Source organism: Neopsephotus bourkii, unplaced genomic scaffold (genome assembly GCF_033783945.1).
Source record: "Neopsephotus bourkii isolate Nb327-2 ecotype Australia unplaced genomic scaffold, CSIRO-AGI_Nbou_v1 NB_994, whole genome shotgun sequence".
Taxonomy (NCBI): Eukaryota; Metazoa; Chordata; class Aves; order Psittaciformes; family Psittacidae; genus Neopsephotus; species Neopsephotus bourkii.
In genome coordinates, this window is record NW_026901486.1 from 2,770,105 (window position 1) to 2,789,135 (window position 19,031).

Here is a 19,031-nt window from a genome sequence, read left to right on the forward strand (position 1 = left end):
TACAGTTCTATTAAAGAGAGGTTTCACTTCTTTAAAAGTTAAGCCACAAGTAGTAATGACTTGTAAAATCTGTGCCAAATTTAAGGGTGGAGATAGAAGAAGTGCTTGTGTCACAAATTCTCTATCTTCTCAGTGACGCCACTGGGGTCTTTTTTGGGAAGACTACTAAAAATACGGATTACCCAACCTCCCAGTCAATTAAAGGATGTCAGAGGCTCATCCAGTTTGACAACCTGCTTTCAAAGAGCTGAAGAGTCCTGATGAAGAACATAAAACCAATTCAAAAATCTCTTCTTGGCTCTAAGAAAGAAAGGCAGCCAGACTCATTTCCAACCCACTCCTCCTCCTCTGCATGCTGCAGGACAAAATGTTCCAGCAACAGCTCATCTCACTGGGAAAATTTACATTTGTTTGAATCACTGCTAACAATTTCTCCTCTGTCTCTGGAAGTTCCATCTTGGATAAAGACAAGATCACAAGATTTTTAGATTATTTCCCCATAACACAAATGGAAGTGTTTCTTAACAATCAGATTTCCATTTATTCTACATATGGGACTAAAATGACCCAGGGAGAACACAGAAGGTTATTCCCTCGTATCTGTTCTTTTTCACATCATTTCCTAGTCTTTGCTCAGAGAATAACATGGAAACCTTATTACCAACAATCCCATAATTATGTACTTAGTCAGCTCCCAGCAGAAGAAAAGGATTAGCTAGAGTCAAAATTCCAACTCGGATAAGCAGGTCCTTTAAAATATTATCTCTGCTTCAGCAAGCCAAAGCAGCTAATACCCCCAGCAGTACTAACTCCACATCTAGATGATTTTGCTACTACACTCTAGATGAAAGACGCTGTGATTTTTTTTCCCCTCCTGGCACTTTCAGCAGCATTTCAGAATTGAAACATCACACCAAACTGATCAAGTTTTAACAGAGCATTGTCTGTCCTGTCCTAGTTATGCTTGAAGCAAGACTAAGTTGGAAGACCAGCTTTTTAGAGACTGCTAAACTAATACTTTGTGCCATCTGAAAAAAAGCTACATAACATCTATTTTTTTGCAATGCAAAATTCCACTTTCCCAGTGGAAAGAGAACATTCTACTCCTAGAACTACACATTAGTTACCACAGTGCTAAGAAGTTCACAGGGAGGCTAAGCATTCCTTGTAACATAAGGCTATTATTAATAACTTTTAGCCCAGAAGGGTTTTCGATAGCTGGCATTTAGAGAATTATTTGGACTCTATCCTTTTTAGCACTAATCTGCAGAGTGGTTATTCTGCAGCCTTCCAAAATTCCACATCAAGTCTTAAAAATAAGATATTTAATTAGAAAGTTTCCTGCAACTAAAGAATTATCCATCAAGAATTATCCATCAATGTTTTGGGGTATAGGTACAAGAACAGGGCAGCTGTGTTTCCAGCAAGTTATACTTTAGGGATCTTCTTGTAATGCACCATTAACCCCTTTATTTTCTGAGGTTCTCTACAAGAAGTTTAAAACCAGTGTATTAGAACAACAGTTTCAAACCAAAAGGGACAGAGTTTCTAACCCTCATTTGTATCCTCTGTTGAAATTGTTTCACAATCATCTAGCAAATCCTACTTAAATAATAGCTCCTCTCCCTGAAGAGTTCAGATGTGACAAAACAAGGTAACTCAACATCATTCCCTACACATGCTAGAACTCAAAATGAAGCCAAAGTTAGTTTCAACATTTGCAATTCAGAGTTTCTTTCAAAGAGTAAAGAGATTTTGTGAGCTACAGAATCGCTTCACCTTCTCCATGCAGTGCTTTCATAAGCCAGTTTTTAGTAGAAGAAGCTTCAGTATTATGAGGCCTTCAAGCCTGGGTTAAGGTTGCCAAAGCTCCAGCACAAAACTGCAAAAAAGGACAAGAAAACACTAGAAGGCATCCTTTATATTAACTGATAGTCATTGGAGTCAAGTTTCTTCAGGTACTCCACAGGCTCCAGGAGGACAAGCAATATCAAGAGCTCAAAACTCTTCTGAAGAACATGCCTCATTTAGCATGCAACACAGGACTATATTTCACCATTAAAAAGGTGAAAAATTACAGTTAATGTTGCTATTGCCTCCAGAGATAGACAACAATAAATATTAAGTCCACCTCCCTCAAATGCTGGAAATTATGGAGCCCAGAATTATGCTGGTTTGAACCTAAAGCACCATCACTGCAATACCAACTGGTTACTAAGACATCTGTAACAAAGTACAAACCATTACTAAAATAAGGCTTGTTTCTACTCTTGTTTCTACCCCATCTCCCACACTTTAGATGCAAGAGCTCCTATGAGAAGGAAGCAAAACCTTAACCATCACATATAGCCTTTAGACTCCATTTTACTTAAGATTCAACACATTTTGGCAAATTCCTTGAACAAAAAGGGAACAAACAGTACTCTGATTTTTCTGATTGAAGAAACAGACCTTGTGAGATGGATAAAAACCTGCAAGCAGAAGAACCAGAAGTCAACTAAAGAGACTTTCCTGGCTTAAGATGGTGGTTTCCAGTTTGCAAAACAGCCAGATGATGTGCTGGAAAGAGACTAAAGGTAATACTCTGATGCACAATTTCTCATTCCTCAGATGTAGAACTCATCCAGCTTGGCTGAAAAACATAGACAAAATAAAGAGCTAATATTGTTTCATAAAATTTTAATTAGAAAATGGAAGATTTTGCTCCATTACATGCTGAATTGTTATCTGCAATAAATATACTGTGCTTTATTTCTCAAAGTTACTTATCAGGTGGATCGAGTTTGTTTGATGGAAAGTCACCTTCCAGAAAGGTGAAGGAAGGGTTGAGACAGGGGATGTTAAGCCTTTGTCACATTTTATAAACTATATTTCTCAAAGCAACAGAAGTGCTGGAGATACAGGCTTAAGAGACTTTTTCCAGGCCATACCTAATTAAAGCAGGGAACCTATCACCACAGAAAACTAGGGCTAGGAACTCAACCCAGCCAGAGGTTAAAGCATTTACTACTGCTAGCTCATATCAGTAAGAAGTCTCACCACTCTCCCAGGTTTAAACCTGTCTTTTAGACATGAGAAAGACCCAACGTTCACATGGCAGGCAAATCATCCTGCATGTTTCAAAGGATCCTTTTGTCAGACAGGACAATAGATGAGCTGTGCCTTGTGGGTTATCCTGTACAAAGATGCCTTTCCAAGATGCTTTGTTACTTAAGTTCTCTTTCCTAAAATAATCTCACTACTTAAATGACAGGCAAGGATTTAATTCATTCTGCTGAAGGATATTCACATCTATGCTTGGAGTTCCATTTGAGTTTGCCCTCAGCATTGGCCTGTGACCAGTCATCTCCCTGCAATGTGCCATTTGGACTCTAATTCCTCCTTCCCAGCAACCCTGCAGAAAACACAAAACTACAACACAGTGTTGAGGAACAAGTCTGGTCTACTTAGGCTTTTATATATGAACTCCAAAACACCTTGCCTCTGCATAATTATGAACTAAATGTGCTAACCACCATTACTTAAAGAACATGGCAGCTGAAACTAAGAATTACTGCCTGTTTGAGTAGCTCAGAACAAAACCTTGTGGGCAATCACCAGTTTTACAGTATTACCGTAACATTCAGCCTGTGATACTACTGAAAGCTCACAGCTCAGGTCCTACATGAATTATTTCCACCTCCACATACTGTTTTTATAAATATTCTATTTAAAAATCAATGGAAGTGTTTATTTAGTATAAAAAGCTTCCAACAAGATACAAAACTTAGACTCATAAATAGTAATTTATACAGAGAATATCAGTCTTTGAAGAAATATACATACCACCAACTTAAGCCCACCACACTCCCACTAAAGCAAGTGATACAGATTATACAAGACCCACAAGATCTTATTTTACCCTAAGGCCTGTGAAGAAAAGATACAGATGAAGATTAACAAGCCCTACAACAAAGATATTTGCTTCACTCCATCATAGAAGAAAAGCCAATGGAAAAAAGCAGTATCACTACTTTATCTTAAGTGTTTGCCTTTAAAAATGTGCAGAGTCAAACAAGCACACATGTGCTTTAAAAGTACTCAGGCCTGAACAAACATGTAGCACTGCCCTTAACTCGTATGGCAGTGTCAATGATGATTACTCCACACACATCCTGCTCCCCCCTGCCACGACAGACTGAAATAATATCAGGACTAACGTCCTGTTCTATTACCAAACCCTACGTGCTTGGAGCTGAGGTATTACACAAATCTCTTCCATACATCCTGCTCCCAAAACACACACAGCTAATAAACCTCCTCCTATTTGCCTTCAGGTTCATTCTGAAGGGTTTCAGACATCTGGTTGGCTTGTTTAAAATAAAAAGCCCAAGGAGTAGGTTTGTTTTTATGATCCCAAGTGTGAAATGTTCTCAGTGGAGGCCTCGGGCTGGGTGAAAAACACTTGTGTTAAGATGCTACTTCATGGCATTTCAGGGATCTAATGAGCTATATAATCTGCACGCAGGGAAGTCTCCCTCACATTAGCTTGCGTACAGCTACGGAAATTAAAAATAAGAAACCTATAGTAATCCAAATATTTCTCAGTAAATAGTACAGCTGGTGAACTGCAGAGCCTGCTAAATTTAGAACTCAAGTGCTTAGCAGTATTCTGTAAATATCTATACAGCTCAATGCTTACAGTAACATGAAATGCACTTCTCCCTGCGCCTTCCCATCCTAATTCATACGAGTAGTATTTCCCTCTCATGACAAAGTCCTATGCCCAATTTAGCAGCACAAGAGATGTTTCAGTCTCTGAAAACTGAACTCTCCCAGATATCATTGTGCAACTGTAATGAATGAACACATGTAAGTGCACATCCTTATTTTATCAGTTTATGACAAATAAACAAGTGTTTACATATTTTCATATAAACCCCAGAAGTCTAAGAAAGCAAATTACAGGAAGAATTACACAAGAATAAAGTTCCATGCAGGGTTGCATCCAGTAGTTCAAGCTGTCTGCTGTATTACATATCTCGAAAGAACATGGAAACGCATTAAACAGATATGAGGTATGGTGTGTAACAGACAACCAAGTTCCCTCTCATGGCCCAAATTTGCTCCCAATCATGGCTGACCACCTGTAATTTGTTACTCAAGCAGCTCAAATTAATCTGGCAGAGACACCACCTCAAGCAGACTAAAAGACCAAGTTTTACAACAACCATCTAGTTACATGATCCATTAGAATTAAGGGGGGGAAAGAGCCTAAATATCACACAGCTTTCAAGTAGCAAGAATGTTCTCTAACTTTGAGGTCTCAGATCACACTAGAAATACCAAAACTGAGCGACAGCTTGAAGAATTTGCTGCTGCTCCTTGCTCTGCGCTAAACTACAGTTAATACCAACTTTATTTGTTGTTAGCCATCTTCTGTTTTGCACATCCCATGAGTTTAAGTCTCTAAAGATCTGCACTATGTATATACTGCTCTACTACATATGAACCCTCAGTACAGCCCACAAGCACTGCAAGTATGAGCAGACGACAAATTGAAGCCCATTAAAATAATGGAATGAAACACAAAGACAAAAGCAGTATGTGTCAGTATTTTGTGCTTTCAGCATTCAATTCAGATATTACTTCAAGTGTCACCAGGGACATCCCTCTTGCCAGACTGATTAAGGTACCTCAATAAAAATTACTTCAGTTAAGCCACACAGCTCTTACCAATTCACTAGACCATTCCAAAAGCAAGACAATGACTTTGTCTGTGCATTCAGCCTTCCATAGCACACTGAACAGCTGGATTCAGGAAACACTGCACTAGAGGTCAAGACAAATCAAGGGGTACAACTGCAGTAAGTAGTTAGTAAAAGCATTTATAACTACATGTAACGAAAGAAATCTCAGGAGATAGTTACACTATGTAAGAGCTGACTACATAAAGTAGAAAAAATAAAAACCAACAGTGAACTTAACTGTATCAGTGTGATTGGTTTTCTTTGAATACTGAAAGACCACCCCCTGCCTGATGGAAAAGCTCAGTATTTTCATTGTGTACTACCTCAACACTATCAGTTATTTAATGAATAAGTCACTAATTCTGCAAGCAAGTTCTATGGAAGGATTCATAGAAGTCACTAGGAGTTCAAATTGTGAGGTTTACGCAGAAGCCTTAAAAACCATGCTTCTGTACAGGATGGAAAGAGGCACAAGGTGCTTATCAGTACACAAGTATTACAGACCACACTTCAGTCAGTATAGGGTAGAACACCTCACTTTCCTTTAAGCACAAAAATGCCAGGAGAAAAAAAATCAAAGTTGTGGAGGAAGATGAGCTCCTGGGTTTGATCTTCATTGATTGGGTCAGAAATTTAGCAGCTTTAAATGGTGGCAGGTAAGTCACTTGACCAGCAAGTCAAGCACATAACATCTGCAGACAACAGTGCAAGAGATGACAACCATGAGGACCAGGAAAGGAAACATTTCCTCCCACTTGGGCAGTTACCTTTACAGACGACTGCATTCTGACAAGATCAACTTCTGCTAACCAAGCTGAAGAACAAAACAGTAAAGATTTACCTGATAAAGTCAACAATAAAGAGGCAATCGTGTTCTTTCAGATCTTCACCTGAAAACTCTTAATCTTTCAAATGATCTTTCAATACTGTTTAAAAGTGTGCTTTTATCTAACATACTTGAAAATAAGCCTCTGAAATTACATCTGGGTTTCTGGCATCTTCACTCATGCAAAGGTTAAGCATACTACAGTCTGCATAAAGCAGCAACACCTTTTCTGCTGAATATTTGGAACATCAAGCCACTGCACTGGGGGAAGTCTCTGGCTAAGCACCTGGACCCAAGGAGTTCTGAAGTAATAAACAAGCTTTTGATAGCTGCAACCTTTTCTGCAGGTGCAAGAGGCTACAGTTTGGCTCAGTTTTTGCAATTAGTTCAATCACTGGTTCAGAATTTAGAAATAGGTTTTGTTTTATTGAATTCTGAGATCTTGTTTTCAGCTAAAGGGTTAAGGGAAAGGAAGGTCCCCCCAGACCGGTTACAAAGTTCAAGACTATATATTTAACAAGACTATAAAGTTCAATCTAAAAATACACAGTATTTTGGAATCAATGACTAAAATTTGAGCATACTTAATACAGACAAGCCTCTCACAATTAAGTATTAACCCACCTTCAAAGAGCCCTTCTGAACACACTTGCCCCACTGCAGTTTCCACAGGCAAGTTTGCCTAGCAGCATCACTGATAGCAGGATGTATCCAACTAAACTAGCCTGGAAAAAGCATCCTACCAATAAAATCCCTGTTTCTGTTAATTATTATGAGCTTGGAATATCTATGAGCCCAAATATCTAACCTGAGGGCAGGGACGGGGATATGCCTTGCTGTAAAAGTGAGTACTCAAACACTGCATGCAACAAGCATGGCATTAATCCCCACTTTACCCACACCCTCAATCGATGCCAGCCACCACTTCTTCAATGTTATTATAAAGGATACTTCTAGCCATACTTTTCACAGCAAAAATCACAGGTTTTGAGTAGCATTATGAAGCTACCTATATCTTATGCAAATACAACTTTAAAAGCCCTTTTACTTCTTTATAACATTAAAAATAAGCAACCATGCTTTATCTTGTGTATCAAAAACCAAACAAGTATTAACATTCTAAAGAGCTCTCAATACACATGTCACCATCCACATTGCCTTTAACTTCTCAGCACAAGATGCTGCCTTAGTTTTAACCCACCATATGATGCCAAAAATGTGATTACTGAAGTAACCTCAGCTGACAAACATTCAACATCTTTGGGAAAGGATTACTGGACTTTCTAAACCTCTGCTCAAGACGGCAGTACAATTTTGAAGGACAGATGTCTGTCTCCTTAGAGCACACAGTGGAAATAATTGTTAGAAAATAGATTATTCCAGCTCATGGCCAACGGCATCAAAACTTTAACTACACTCAAATATATCTGTCTGATGAGAATAAACTGCTACATATGCGGGGACTACAAACAGGGCAATGATTAGAGCAAGAGTAAGGAAATTACTGGCAGGGGAAGATGCAAAGTCGTTTGAAAGTTTATAAGGAGAGATGCTGGAGAAGCAATAATGAAGAGTATTTACAGAACTGCAACCACCACCAGAGACAGGGTCAGAGTAACCCACTTCCATAAGTGCAAGATTCATCATGTGATTCAAGTTCAGCAGGGGAGATACCATAAGAACTAACATTTCAAAGACAGAACATTGCACCCATAGAGATGTTAATACTTCAAACACAAATCCAAGAGAAGTACCCTAAAGAAAAGGTCCGAATAGCAGGGCTTATACAATGCCTCGCTTGCCACATTAAGAGAAGTTTCATCTCAAGAATAGAGAACTTAACTCCAACTACTGGTGACCAACACCTACAGCTACTTGCAAGGTACCAGAGTTAGGCTTTTATGAGGTGAACAGGCCACATTTTCGTAAAAAGATTTTGGACATTAGTTCCTGAACCCAGGCCTGCTTTAGCTCCATGTCTGTCTTCAGAAAAAGCTCAAAATTCATATGACTGGACTCCAACTCTTCACATTCCAGTAGAACCCCAGGGGAAGAAGAGAGACCTTTTGTGAGAGCACTAAAAGACAACAGGCAGGTGAGCAGCACCCACCAGGGTTAGCTTTACATCAGTGTAAAAGGATTTCAGAGAGAATTTACTGAGGTCCTTCACCTTGATTTAAAGACTTCTGCTGCAGGAATGCAAGCAAAGGCTTTATAGTGAATGCAATACTTGGTGGACAACCATATCCAGAGAGCACTTAACAGTGGTGCATGGAAGAACACACCAAACAGGAACCCAGCTCAGTTCATCAATGTGTTTCCCATCATCTGTTGCTGGCAGAGCAGGCTTGTTACAAGTAGGAGAAAGGCAAGAGGAACTGCAGGACAGCATTAAAACTCTGCATAACTCCGACAAATTCAAGAGCTGTACTGCAAGAAATAAGATACAATTCAGTTCTGAATTCACTCCAGCAGAATTTACCAAGGAAACAAGAAGGTGAGTTCTTTACAAGAAAGCTGTGGGCTAGGCTGGATCAAGCAGCTGACCTTGAAACAGGTGTTAAGCTGTTATAAGAAAGTCAAATGTATGGGGATGCATAAACACGAATATCAGCTCCAGAGCACACAAAACAGTCTTTTTCACTCCACTCAGCACAGGAAAGCCTCAGCTGTAGGACAAAGTTGGGCTTTAAGCAGCACACTCAAAGACCAATGTGAACTAACTTGAGAAGAATGATTAGAGCTGAAAAAACATGACCTCTTGGGAAGAACTGAATACACTAGTTTTATTTAGGCCAGAAGTATTAGAAAGCTGCAGGGTAGAGGGCAAGACACAAGGAAATAGGAACATGACAAAGACCAGTTCAAGCATTTGTAAGAGATTACTACAGGGGGAAAGAACAGCTAGCTACACATCATGTGCAGGGAATTAGGCAACAAGTCTGACCTGCAGTAAGGAAGATGTCTAATTCTATATTCAGAACAACTTTTAATGCTGAGGACAACAAAGCACTGGACTGAGGATGAAATAGAGCTACTCAAGCTCCTTTTATGAATCACATTAGATATGCCATACTGGTATGGGGCAGAGGACTCTCACAACCAGCCTACACCTTTTCCAGCCTTATTTTTAACTCCCTCAATTTCAAGCCACCGTAACGTCTTTGCTTACCCTCCTATGGTGTGTATTTAGTTTCAATGAGTTACAAGTTACTGTTCCGATTTTTCAAATTATAACTTCAGGATTTGCACATTCAGGTTATTTGACTACACATCAAAAGGCAACTTGCACCTGCCTCATGCTTTCTTCACACAGAAATAAACCAAGTCCAACCATCTCCCATGGCAGCATGCAAACCTCAGCAGTATTGCAGTAGCCTGTCATATCTTTTTCCTGGCCAACAGAAACCAGAAGCCGATTATTTCAGAAGGACGTGCAAGCTTGGCCTTCTATCAACCTAGAACAATGATGAAATAGCTTTCATTGATGTGGTGTCACTGAGCACCATCACACAAACACTTGCACCTCACCTTTTACAGCTGTAGCCTTAGGCTCGATTAAGGTTTCTTGAGGGTGGAAAATGCTGCAGCAAACCAAATACTCTAAAAACTAAGATATGCAGGATTTTACAGACAGGGAGTTGAAGCAGATAGTGTTAGTTACAGACAGCCAGAGGATGCCTGTGTCTGAGATAAGTTACATGTTTAAATGCAAACTTCAAAATCTAAAGTCACCAAAGATACAGAACTAACTCATGAGAGCTCAAGCACAGATAGGACATTTAAGAGGCATAAACCGAAGACAAAATACTGTCCTTTTTCATCTTCTGTAATAGTTTTGGTACTACAAATATTTGTCTGCTTTGTTTAAATGATATCCTTCCAATTTGAGAAACATGAAAATGAGAGCAGCAACAGCCCATCTTACCCTCCAGGAGCTCAGCAATTCCTTATCCAAATACTGGACCGGTCTGGTCAGAATGGAGTCCTACAGTGGAAGGGGATGAGGTGAGCAAGCACATGCATAGCCAAGCTTAAGTGGACTGCCATACATACTGAGAAGTGAACAGGCCAAGCTCCACATGTGTTCCAGAGCCAGCAGTATCTTCTTAACCAGCACCTCTGTTATTCTGTCTTAACTCCCCTGAGCCCCTTACAGCAAGCAACAGCATTTCAGCATAGCCTCCAAGTTACTCACACTTCTCAATTCTTCAGCTCTGTTGATCCATTTCATCACTTGTAAAACATGAAAAGACAACATACTAGGTACCTACTCCTCTCCCTTAACCCACTAGAATATATAGATACACCATATTTTATTCAAGTAAGCACTTATTGAATGCCGTTTTCATTACTCCTCCTCACTTACTAAATACTGCATCAGGAGCACAGCAGTAGTCCTAAGCCATGCTTACGCACCACCTACACTCCATTACAAATAGGACATAATGACTGAATTATTTGCCACTACTACCAGTATGGGATAATTGAGCAAAAAGGTTCCTTTTTTTAAAACTAGGACTGTAACTGTCACTTCATCAAAAAAGCATGCAGTCATACAAATAGATGCTAGGTACCTAAATAGAGACCATCACTTAAATCAGTCCATAGAACAGAAGTATCTTATGTTATGAAAACAAAGTTGGTTCATATGACAACACAAAAACCACCCACAACCTCAGTGGCCATCTACATGTCAACTAAGAAATGCTGTTCTGCAAGAGACAGAATCCAGCAGATCCAGACCCATCCAGCCTCAAGCATGTTTCCACAACTCTGTTGATTCATAATCCACATCACACCTGAAGCGCCAAACTTCAACCTTCCATATTCCACATGCTACTTTTGGACTGTGGAAGTTGATAAAGCAACAGGGCCTGAGAGATCCAAATGACACACAACTTTTGTCACTTGTGTACTTCCTTATATATGATGAATTTCCATCTATCTAAAGCCAAAAGAGGTCAAATCACCAGAAACCCTGGAGAAGACAGAAGAATGCATTTTTTAGTGTGAAAGCAGGGGGTCTTAAAGGAAGCAGTACCTTTAAAACAAGAATTTTCCCTTTAAACTAGGAAGGCTAGGATAAAGGACACATTACACTGTATCCAGTAGTAACTGCATGAAATGGAGGAATACTTTACTAGGACAAAATCTAAAGCCACAATTAAGAAGGTGAAACATAATACATATGCGTAGCACTGAAGGAATGATTTAGTGCCACTGACATCAACACTAACTGTGCAGAGCAAAAGCTAAACATGCTGCAATAATAATTTGAAGTGCCCAATTAGGTTAAAAAACACATTTACCCTACAAATTAAAAAACCTCCCAAATCCCTCAAAGGCATTAATGCTGTTCACAATGTTATTTGAGATGCAAATTGGAGACCTGAAGTTAATATAACATCAACAGAAGTTCCTATTATTCCCATTCATGGCTCAAGGGAAGGTGACAGTAGAAATGAAACCTCAGTCTTGTTGTACAAGGTCTTATTAGGACAGCAAAGGTTTTTTTCCTTCATTTTTAAAGTTAACCCACCTTAACTTCAGTGTGGAAATTACCATACCATAAACATGATCTTTCATAAACCCAGGAAGATTTAAGTGCATTAACAAATAAACAACAAGCCAGCAGCCAAAGCTGTTTGGATCAGAGGGGTGTTAAGGAAAAAAGTATTCTTCAGAATAAAGGAATTCAGATCCCACCTTTCAGCATCACAGATCTCAGTACAAAAGTAAAGGTAAAGTGGGTGCAGCAGTTATTTGACTACCTCCTGTACCAGCTGGGTTCAAATTTTAAAGCTCAGCAAATGCAGAAATGGCTTTCTTTCATCTCAAATACCTTTCCCACACTGACATTTAGGTCTTAGTATACCAAGTCAGTTTTGTAAATGACACTTCTCATGACAGCTCCAGGCAAAATATTGTATGATTTCACACTCTTAGCTCTAGCTGTACAGACTTACACACACTGAAGAACTGCCACCACTGGCACCATATGTACAAAGCTCTAGGCCTGCAATTTGATGTATCATTGACAGTAGTCTTCCCTGCACTTTACTAGTTTAATTTTCCCAGGAACTTAAAACAATGTTGTCATACCAAATTTAGAGCAATGATGCTAACATTAGGCAACTGGAATCCTTGATCTTGCTGTTAACAGCAAAATGTAGTGATGGCCTGCACTTCACTAAAATATAATCAAGTTCAAACAGGGGAAAGCCAATTATATTAGTTTTGCTTTTTTTACTAAGTTACCTAATGGAAACATTTCATATTTTCTAAAGCATGATATTCAACTCCTTGCTTAAAAAAACAGTGCTGTCAGTAAACTGAGAGCCATAACCCAGATAATGTGTTTAGTAACAACTCTGCCTACTTCCTCCCTGCAACTGAAAATCAGCAGAAACATGGCCTTCAGAAGTTATTTGTGCCCACTACAAAGCATCAGAAGTTAGCTGAGGAGCTTCTCGCCAGCTTGTGGATGTCATTACTTCCCAAACAGATCAAACAGACAAGGCAAACCAGCACAAAATGCAGAAATGGCGATATAAAAGAGTTGACATAGGTTTTTCTATACTTAACAGTACTGCAATATCCACCTGGTTCATCACAGGAAAATTTGTATAACAGCTTAGAAAGGAGTTAAAAATATCCTTCCTTCCCCCCCCCCCCCTTTTTTTTAGGCCTCCTTTTGTTAGGGAAAGAAAATCCTTAAAGAAAACCATGTTCTGAAAATAACTGTCTCTATCCCCAAACCAAGTTTATGGTTAAAAGAAACCAACCAATGCACAGTTGTTGGTTTTGTTTTTCTTTATAGAGACTCTCATCACTGGACTGCAATACTTCACTGTTAAGATCTTGTTAACCACACAACCTTTATGACAAAAAACCAGGCTGCCAACATAAATGGTTACCTCTTAGGTATATCAAGTCGACAGATTAAAACCTACCCACCAAGAAAGTATGAGCCACTACACCGAGTTTAAGTAGCTGTTTGTCTAGCCATGAATTTCTTCCCTAGAATTAATGAACAGGGCTACCTTCTGCTCATTAACCCTTCCTCAGGAACACTCATAAAGACCTTCACAGGTTGATGTGTGTAGTTTCACAACCACCACCACCCCCCTGGAAGCTCATGTTACTTAGGGTATCTAGAACAAAAGTTACAACTACCACTGCAACAGGCAAGAACCTCTTACATGTTCTACCATACTATGTTTCAAAATGTAAGTTTATATGTAAATTAAGACTAAAGACAAGGTACTATGAACATTCATCTGCAAGATCATTCTTGCATGAATATCAGATATCAAGAATGTAGTCACCTAAAAATAGCCCAAGAAGTTTATTTTATAAAAGTAAAAATTCAAGTTTAAAGCAAGCAAACTTTTATCTAAAAAAGAAAGAACAATACTTATGGTCTTGCAGGGGAAAGGGAAATTCACTGCTGCCAAAAGGCAACATTTCTGTTTACATTATGTCCATCCAAATACACAAAAAAAAGAAATGTAAAATATAATATAAATACTGAAATTCTCCACTAAAGGTTTAACAAGACTTTTCACTAGCATTTAAGAAAACTCAAAGCAGAACCAGAAAGGATTCTTAGAAGAAAACTCAAAACCAGCATCAAAAAAAGTGTAGGAACAAGGAAAGAAAGAATTGTGTTTGGAAAGTTTTAAGTACACCATGTTTCTAAAAGGAATAATCTATCAAACCACAGGAGGTGACTAGAACTGCCATCATCACCGCTCACACAAAGGAATGTAGATTGGGGGAGGCAACAAGGGAAGGGAGAAGGAACTGAAAAAGGGAGCTACAGTAATGGCTACCAGACCCTCCAGGAATTCCTATAGGAAAGGATAAATCCTTCATGCTTGTTTTAAATAAAGCAATCCCTGCAATAAGTTGCAGTCATCTTTGTGAGGTTAAGCTTTCAGTTTATCTGCACACCATATTTTCATAAATATAGTTTTATGCCTATACTAAACTTCCAAAGCTTAACACGATTGTTGCAAATACAAGTAATATTTCTCCTTTCAGCCTTCTCACTCTTCCATATCATAGTACCCTGCAGGAAAAAGAACAACAGCTTTTCAAGAGGAAGTCGGGCAGTTTAACTACAGCAAACTTAAAATATACATCTTTGCAATTATTTAATCAATTTTAATTCTCCAGTTAAGGAGATAGTAACTGTGGGTTACACACTGGCAGGTAAAGGCCACTAGAGGACAGCCAGATTTCCACAGCATGGAATATCCTGAAAGGATATCATTAGTGGGATGATCCTGCAGATAAGTATTTTAAGTCTGTGTGGAATAGGCAGCATGTACTTCCATATGATAACGACTAGCATCTTATTGCTGCCAAAAGAAACCACCTCAGGATGATTAAAAATAACGGCCAGATTAATATGAATAGTATTTTCCATAAATTCAAAGTGAACAAATAGTAAGCCCATTTTCTACTAAGGAGCTCCACCAGCCTATGCAGAACTACTTCAAATGTACGTTTTAGCTTCCCTACACATGGTAATCACTTGCCTCTAAGTGCAATTCTTCCAGGGATTTTTCAGAAGCATGATAACTGTAAAGATACAAGCTCTTTGGGCTTAATCATGTACCCTGCATCTCCAATAAAACATAGATCAAGTCACATTCTTTGTTAGGAAAGTTCCTGCAGTTCAGCAAACACTGTAGTCCAGATTTCATAAGCCCGACTTGAAGCAAACAGACAATTCACAATTAAAGCACATCCAGAAACGTTTCAGCTTGCCACAAGAACACACAAACTTACCGCTTCTCGCCAAAAATGGCTTTGACTAAAATATTTCCTAGCAGCCGGGCATATGAATGGGAGGCAATGTAACAGTAAAGGCTGTAATAACTGTTCTCCGGAGCTAATTTTAATGTAAGCACAGTGAACCAGAAAACAGATCTGACCAGCTGGCTCAACTCATCCCGAGGCCTAGAACTCGGCATGCACGTTAAAAGCCAGTGTCTTATCTGGTCTTAATCACTGAGCCACCCTCAACCTGAAAGTTACAAAGCACTATTTCTGTAACTGCTGCCTTGGAAGGGTTCTGACTCGACAGATCATTTACCTAAAGAGAAAACGCCTCAACTTTCAGATCCCTGCCAAGAGAGTTCAGATAACGGATGCAATGCTAAAGCAGAGGATCATCTGCGGCGGGCGGCCTGTGTCCCACAAGACCTAAAGCAACCTCCTTAAATAGCATCCGAATTTCAAGCACACGTTTCTCTTCAGCCTTCACACAGACAAGAAGACATTTAATAAGCCAAATAATCAGAACAAAGCCATGTTACTGCCCTTAGAAAAGCCAGAATAACACAAAGAGCCTATTCACTTGCCGATCTCGGACTTTTGAGCCCAATCGGTCGTTACACTAACGAGCCATAAATTAGAAATCAACTTTCCTATTGCCGAGGGAGGGGAAGGAAGAGAATAATCGCCGTTTTCACACAGGAATCGTTGTGGAAGGCAGCTATTGTGGAGAAACATGCACCTACTCTGAGGTAACTCTATCCTTGAGCAACAGCGGGGGGAGAATCGCCTCAAAACCCCCGGGGTACGTGTCTGCAGGCATGTGTCTCGCAAGGCAGCGGCACAAAGGAATGCCCGAGCCCGGCCGGGCCCGGGTTCCTTCCCTTCTCCTTCCCTCCCGCTGAGGCAGGCCGGGGCCCTCACCCAAAGCAGACCCGCCGCCCGTTGGGAAGGAGGTACGGCCTTCCCGCCACGCTCATTCATAGCCGGAGAGCAGTAATTAACACTAATAAGTTGTTTTTCGGAGGGCTTGAGTGTCTCTTTCTCCTGCCAGGGCTGCAGGCAGCCGCCGTTTCGCTTCCCCACGAAGCGTTCAGCTAACAGCAGGGCGAAATGCAGACAGCCTTTACCCCCTGCTGCGATGGAGGAGCGCGGCTCCCGGCCTCAGCACCGACCACAGCCATTACAAATATAACGCCTATGCCTATTTATCTACCTATGCAATTACGGAGGTGAGCAACCTGCAGCTCTGCGGCAGCATCAGGCTGCGGCCGCGGGCAACGGCTCCACCGGTACCTCACCCCCACCCCTCAGGGACCCCCCCAGAGCAGCGGCGCCCCAGTAGCGGTCACTCCGCTACCCGCCGAGAGCTGTCTGGTTCCCGCAGCAGCACGGGCTCGGGGAAGGGGTCCGGGCCTGGCCGGCCGCGCTCCGCCCTGCACTGCCTCAGAACCGCCGGTCACATCACCAGCGGTTACCTGCCGCCTGCGCTCACCCTGCACCGGCGGGCGCTGCCCCCGCGGCCTCCCCTGTCCCTCCCGCAGCGCCGGCTGCCGGTACCTGCACCCGCCCGTCTCGCCTCCCCTGCGCGTATGGACTGCGGTGCTCCACGGCAATTGAACAAAACACAGCCGGCTCCGCCCCCTCTCGCGTACTACCTGCTCTCATTGGCTGGGCAGCCCGCCCGCCGAACTTTGACCCGCTCTACCATAGGGCAGCGGTGAAAATCGGCCCCGCCCACAAAGGGCGGGGGGCGTGTCCGTTACCGGTAGGAACGCACAGTTGTGACGCCTGGTGGAGCGGAGGGAGAGCTCACGGGACTACAGCTCCCAGGAGGCATTGCGGCAGCGCGGCCGGCCTGCTCTCATTGGCCAGCCAGAGCCAATGTGCTTCTCGCCCAGTGGGGCGATTACGTCATCGCGTCCCCGGATGACGCCGCAAGAGGGACGCGGGTGTGCGGGTGGTGCAGTGAGAGGGGTCCGGCTGGGTACATTGCGCATGCGTGTGCGCACAACCGCCCGCTCCTCATTTGCGCATGCGTACTGGGGGCGGTGTGGGTCACTTCGGCGGGGCGGAAGATGGCTGGTCTTGTCCTCCTCATTTCATTCACCGTAGGGTGGTGGGGCTCGGGGGTTGGGGATGCCCTAGGCTGGAGCGACCCCGAGCATGTTGGTTTGGGCTTCCTCAGGCTGTAGGAGACCGCCATCAGGCTCTGACTTGGCGCTGTAGGTTGCACCTAGCTTGGCAACACCGGCAGAGCCTCTATAGAGGCTAAAGTACGGGGTTGTGTCAGTCCCAGAGGGAGCACGAATGACACCTTGGGCTTCCCACTGAAGCCCTGGCCACGGCTTGTCCTAGCCAACTCATGTTGCTTTCCCCATAGCTGGTTCTTCCCAGGTGCCTCCGGTGATGCGCGGCCGTGTGTAACGGTGTGGTTACACTGCCCTCTGCTTGCTTGCTCCATGCTTCCCTCGGCTGGCAGCTTCGAGAGCGACTTGCAAATACCTCAGCTTTCTCATCCCCCAGGGGTCCCACATGGAACCGAACTGGTGCGGTTTCTGTTGTCTCTTAAAATGGAGGCAACAAAGAAAACCCGACATCTGCTTCTTTCTGTGCAACGAATGTTCCTATGGGAGTTTTTCAGAAGCAGTTATGAGTCAGCCGTAGTAAGGAAGTGGGATGTGTTTGGACAACAATTACATTGTACACTTGTCAGGGCAGAGGCTGCTTTATGCGGTGCATAATCCTTAACATCATGAGAAACCAAACCCTGATTTACTGTTGCCTACGGGCCTAACATTACTGAGGGACAGGTATTTTTTATTAATGGCAACTATTAGCGAGCTCTTCTCATCCCTTCAGCCTAGCATCTGTTATTTCAGCTTTCTGCAACCTGTTCCTCAGTGTTTGCAAATGGAGTTGTATTTCACTCCCTCACCTTTCCTTTGACCCAGACGTTTTTCAGCTGAATTTAACTTACTATCCTGCAAGATTTTACTGAACTACAAGGTGATGCTGCAACAGATACCCCAGTTATGGTTGTGATGCAGAGCCCAATCCAAAACTGTATTCCTGGGGAATCTTTACATGGGCTTGCTTACTTTCTGAGCTATTGAATTTTAACTGTAAGAAGCCAGTAAGTTAAACCCAGTACTTAAAAGGGCATTACAAGGTTTTACTGCTTGCTTTTTATCACTCTTCTCCTACCTTCTACACTCTCCATCCCTACATTACCCAGTTTCTTGAAAGGTTTGGGTGTTTGTTATATTTTGATAAGCCTTGTCTGAAATCTTTTTCAAATCGCTTTCCAAGATAACTTTCCCAAATTATACAATGAATATTTAAATTAGTGTGCTAGTTCTCTGTGAGATCAACACCTACTTCTCTTTAGAAAGATCTTGCAAGCGATTATAGGTACACGGAGGAACGTACACAGCTTTCTCCCATAGCTCAGCCCTGGCTCTTGAAATACTTTCTGGTTGTGCTCATTTTGCTCCTGGCCTTTACTGCGAATTCTAGTGCATGGGAAATTGTAGTTCATCTGCTTTCATGATCCTGCCCGTATCTTTGGCAGGGATATGGCTCCATTCTTTAATCAGTTTTGTACACAGAATTCCCCACTGAAAACAAGTTATCCCTGAAGCATTTCATTGCTAAATCCCTCTCCAAACTTAGAGCTAACAATT

The 19,031-nt window shown here is 41.7% G+C and overlaps 1 protein-coding gene across 2 annotated transcripts in view; it reads right to left on the bottom strand.

Annotated features, from left to right (window-relative positions):
- FAM53A (family with sequence similarity 53 member A) overlaps positions 1-17,056 on the bottom strand; it is a 71,890-nt gene extending 54,834 nt beyond the window's left edge. The window contains exon 1 of one of the 2 annotated variants that reach the window (XM_061359794.1): positions 16,906-17,056. The gene's annotated coding sequence lies outside the window, so the exon portion shown is untranslated. Of the gene's footprint in view, positions 1-16,561; positions 16,818-16,905 lie in introns of those variants that run through there. The other variant, XM_061359795.1, reaches the window with a different exon arrangement.
- Between the last annotated feature and the right edge of the window lie 1,975 nt (positions 17,057-19,031).